Raw genomic sequence first — 4,359 nt, 5'->3', positions numbered from 1 at the left:
CCGATCCGCCCGCCCTTTGTCCCCCGCGGCCGCCGCCCGCCGCCGCCGAAGCCGCTTTCTCTGTCTCGCTCCTTCCTCCGCCCCCCGACCACACCCCCTTAAAGGCCCAGCCTGCTCGGGCCCCTCATTCTCACCCCGCCTCTGAGGAGGGACTGAGGAGGGCCTAGTGAGAAGAGGTTCGTGCTTGGCTCTCTGCACCCCTAATTTAACCAGGGGTACTGTGCGCCTGGGGGTTCACGCTTCCGCCGGGACCCTAGTCCTCCTGAACCCTGTCTCCTTCTGTCCTCCTTGCAGCAGGAACTGGGGCCACCTAGGTTTGGAGGGGAGGTGGGCACTGTGTAAGAGAGGTCCCGGGGAGCAACCTGGGAGTCCCCGACGTCTGGGGCTCCCTCCCCGCCAACCCTGGCCAGCAAGGGGCGAGCGTGCTTCTCTGCGCCGGCAGACACGTGCACGCAGCTCCGCGGAGGGGCAGTGGAAAGAGAGGAGGAATTGCCCTGTTGCCCGACGACCTACTTGGCGAGATCCCACACTCATCATGAAGTCCCGCGTGGGGGTGAGCCTCCCCCCAACCCCTTGAAGGGCCAGCCCAAGGCAGCCACCGCCCACCGGCCGAGATGGCGGCAGGGGCGGCATTGTGGGAAATGTAGTTCGTGGCCAGGCCCCGCGTGGCCACCCTGCACCCGGTGGAGCCCAGGGAGCACACTTGTGTGAGGGCTCCCCTTCCCCAGCCGGCTTGGCCGCGCCCCGAAACCAGAGCGCGAACCGGGGAGGGAACTCCGACGCTAAGAACTGGCGAGTCTGGGCGCCCGGACTCAGGATAATGAAGGTAATACTAGCATCTGGCTTCAGAATGCCTGTTTACCGGGACCCCCACGCAGTGGGTCCTGAAGCAGGGGATGCAACCTATTCCCTCCCCTTTTGATTGTCTGCATCTTTTAAGCGTCTCATTCATTTCTTCATTGTGCCTCCCACTTCTGGGTGGTGAGCTGATGGAGGAGAGCTGTGTGGACTTTGTTTGCTGACGCCCAGGCTTTGATCTGCCGGCTCCTCTTCAAACCCTGGAATGTGAGGAAATTACCTGGGCCCTGCAGAAACGCAACACCTAGAGCTGTCAGATTGTTAGCAGGCGCTCCACGCTCTTGAAATAAATGAGTGAAAGAATGAATGGATGGGTGTGGTGAGTTACTTCTGGATCGCAAATTCAAGCCATCTTGAGCAATTAGGAAAGACCCCCATCTCTAAATAAATAAATAAATTTTTTTTGAATGAGAAAAAATGACTGGATTCCTCAAAAGGTTGTGGTTGAGTCACAGGGTTAGATAAATGAGGAGCTGGGATTTTGAGCTCTATGACTCAGCCCCCATTCTCCCACCCCAATTTAAAGTCCCTACTCACCCCCTCTCCACCTTTCCCTGGACACCCCTCAAGGGGCGTGTGCAGTCCAGCCTGGGCTGTCTTTGTAACAGGATGCTCACCCTCTGGAGTCCCAAACAGGGTCTCAGGATCCAAGAGGCAGAAAGTCCCCACCCCTCAGAGGTAACCCTTCTTTGGATGCTGGAGGAAGAAGTCCTCCTGCAAGTGGGATTCAGAAAGGGGTATAGATCTGCCCAGGGTCACACAGTTGGTCCTGCATCCAAACAAGAACCTGGAGCTTTAGTCTCCTTCACCCCATAGTGGACAAAGAGTCAGAGAAGAGGCTGTGAACAGTGTATGTCAAGGTGAGGTGCGTTCTTAGGGTTTAGCCGGGGAAGGGCTGACAGTTGCTCTTGGCAGTCAGGCAGGACCCACTTATCCAGAGCCTGACCTCCTGCTCCAAGCCTGGCCTGATAGGAGCATCGTTGTACCAACTCCTAATTCCCCACCAAGGCCTATCTCACCCTGCCAGGGCAAGACAGCTCTTTCTGAACCCCAGTATTGAGTTGGGCCTGTGGGTGCTCATGATATGAGGAGGGACACATGTGAATGGCTCTTTGTGCCCAGTAGCTACTGTGGGAGTGGGTAACCCTGAGAAGTGATCTTCCTGTCCCTCACGGGTGGTGTGAAGGTCTCCAGTTAAGCCCAAATGTCAGGGCTCTTCTGAGGGCTCTCTGGGGCATGCCCTTTCTGCCTTTCCCTCTAGCCTTTCCTGGTGCCACCCCCAGATTCCTGGGACCAACTCTCCTGTCCATCCAGTGCCTTCCCATGGCCACTCACCCTAAGAATAGAGTGCAGATGGCATGCTGGCTCGAAGCCTTGGAGGAGGGCTGCTTGCACCTAGAACCTTAGCCTTGGAGTGCAAGGCCTGAGTTCAGAGCCTGGCTCTGCCTAGTAGGCCAAGAGACAGAGGGTGAGTCACTCACCTGCCCTAGCCTCCTCCAGGAGGGTGATCCTCCTGACCTCTCAGCGGCCAGGCCCAGAGCTCACTGCATGGCAATGCCTCCCAGGCTTTGTTCTCCTGCTGGGCCCTCCTGGGACTGGAGTGTGTGTGCTGCTGCTCCTCAGGCTTCCAGCTTCAGGCTGTGGTCTCCCAAACCCCACCCTCCCAAGTCCTGGCCCTCTCCCACCAGAGTGTGGCTAAGGCCCTGGGGAGGGTCCCGTGGGCCACAAGCACTCCGTTAATCGAGGGTAGAGGCCGGAAGGGCTGCCTTCCTTCCACCATTACTGCTTGCCGAGAAACCCCATTACCATTACCAAGGCTAGGAGAAAAGTGTCCAAGGAGGAAGGAGCCCTCTAATGGGGGGGGCTGGCCTGGCCTCAGGAGACATGGGGGTGGGGAGGAAAAGCCCAGGCCCAGCCATCAGGCTGCTTGCCTCTTTTCCAAGGAGCTGCTGCCCGATGCTTCTATGAAGTTCCTCTGTCCAAGGATGAGGGTTCAAGATTCAGATCCACTCACTCAGACCATGGCTGTAGCTGGCAGGGTCACTGCCCTGGCACTGGCCCATGCTCTTTCTTCTCCCCCACTCTGATACCATAGCTTTCCTCAAGTCAGGCTGTGTATGTGTGGGAGGGGGGTTCTCCCACCTATTCGCTTATTTCTTCTGTCAACCCCTAACTTCTGGACCAGGAGACTGAGGCACAGAGAACATACTGTGCCATTGGCAAGTGCTAGATTTGAACCCAGGCCTGTAGGAGCAGAGGCCAACCTTCCCCAGCACAGCTGTGTTCTCCCAATGAGATCTAGTGGTTCCTGGGTCTCTGAAGGGTATGGCTCTGCAGCCCTGGGGGATCGCAGGTCCTGTCTCCCTATCTGTCTCAAGGGAAGGAAATGGAGACAAAACACCAGAGGGCTGAAATCCTACCAAGTTGTGTGACCTTGGGCAAGACCCTTCCTCTTTCTGGCCCTCGAGTGTAGATAATAATCACATCCCACAGTGCCAGGGCCAAAGGCAAGAAGATTCATTAGGTTAGCATTGAATACCAACATGGTGGGACTCTGAGGGAAGGCTGATAGTGTCGCAGCACTGCCTGCCTGGGAGGGTCTGAGAGCTCCAGGCGAAGGGGCCCGCGGGGCCACTCCTCTGATGACCCCTCCTCCCCCAGAACCAGCTCCATCTCTTTCTGGGTTTCTAGGTGACTTGGCTGGCCCCTCTGGATGAGTTCTACTTTAAACCTGCAGCTGCTGCCGCCTCTGTATTGGGGGGGCTCCCACAGGGGCCCCCAGGCAGGAGCCCCCCCAGCTAAGCCCTGCGGGAGGGGCCACAGCCCCCACCCATCCCAATGCCCATGCTCCTTCCCCTCCTCCCGGCGCTGGCACACAGATTTCAGGGCACCTGCTGTGGGCCAGGCTCTGCTGAGCCCCTCCTTTGGGGACACCCACGAGGCTCATGGCCCTTCTGGGCAAATAACCTGCCGTCTCTTCACCAAATCTCAGCAGGGAGGCCACAGAGACAGGGTGGGGTCACAGGGTCAGCAGCACCGAAGGTGGACTTCCAGGGCTCACTCCGGGTGTCTGGGTCCTTGGGAGGGAGCTGGCGCCCGGCCTCCCAGGGCTGGGACCGGGAGGGGCGCCTGCCGGCGGGAGGCCCATTAGCAGGCTAAGTGCTCCGGGGGAGGGGGCACCGCGCTGCCGCAGTGGGGTTGAGACAAAGCGAGGGCACAGGATGGGGGTGGCTTTTCCTGCACGCAGCTAAGTGTAGCAGGACGGGGTGGGGACAGAGTTCTGCTTTCCCTGGCCCAAGTCCTGACCTCCAGTCCCTCGTCCAGCCGGTCTTAAGCAATCCCCTGAACACTCCGTCTCCACAACTGTACTCCAACAGGAGCAGGCCCCCAAAAGAATCGGTTCTTGTTCAGTCCTCCTCCCAAACCCCCAACTCAGGCAGGTACGCCCCGCCTCATCTGCCTCTGGCTGTAGTCGCCGCCCCGGCCGCTAGGGGGAGCCGA

At 58.9% G+C, this 4,359-nt stretch overlaps 1 long non-coding RNA gene across 1 annotated transcript; it reads left to right on the top strand.

Annotated features, from left to right (window-relative positions):
• Positions 1 to 6: 6 nt before the first annotated feature.
• LOC106148457 lies at positions 7 to 1,165 on the top strand. The gene is made up of 2 exons (XR_001233908.1): positions 7 to 176; positions 443 to 1,165. It is a non-coding gene; the product is annotated as an uncharacterized LOC106148457 (long non-coding RNA).
• Positions 1,166 to 4,359: the final 3,194 nt, after the last annotated feature.

The sequence above is a fragment of the Chinchilla lanigera genome, unplaced genomic scaffold (genome assembly GCF_000276665.1).
Source record: "Chinchilla lanigera isolate Chin_1 unplaced genomic scaffold, ChiLan1.0 scaffold00021, whole genome shotgun sequence".
Lineage (NCBI taxonomy): Eukaryota > Metazoa > Chordata > Mammalia > Rodentia > Chinchillidae > Chinchilla > Chinchilla lanigera.
This window is presented reverse-complemented; position numbering and strand designations above follow the sequence as displayed.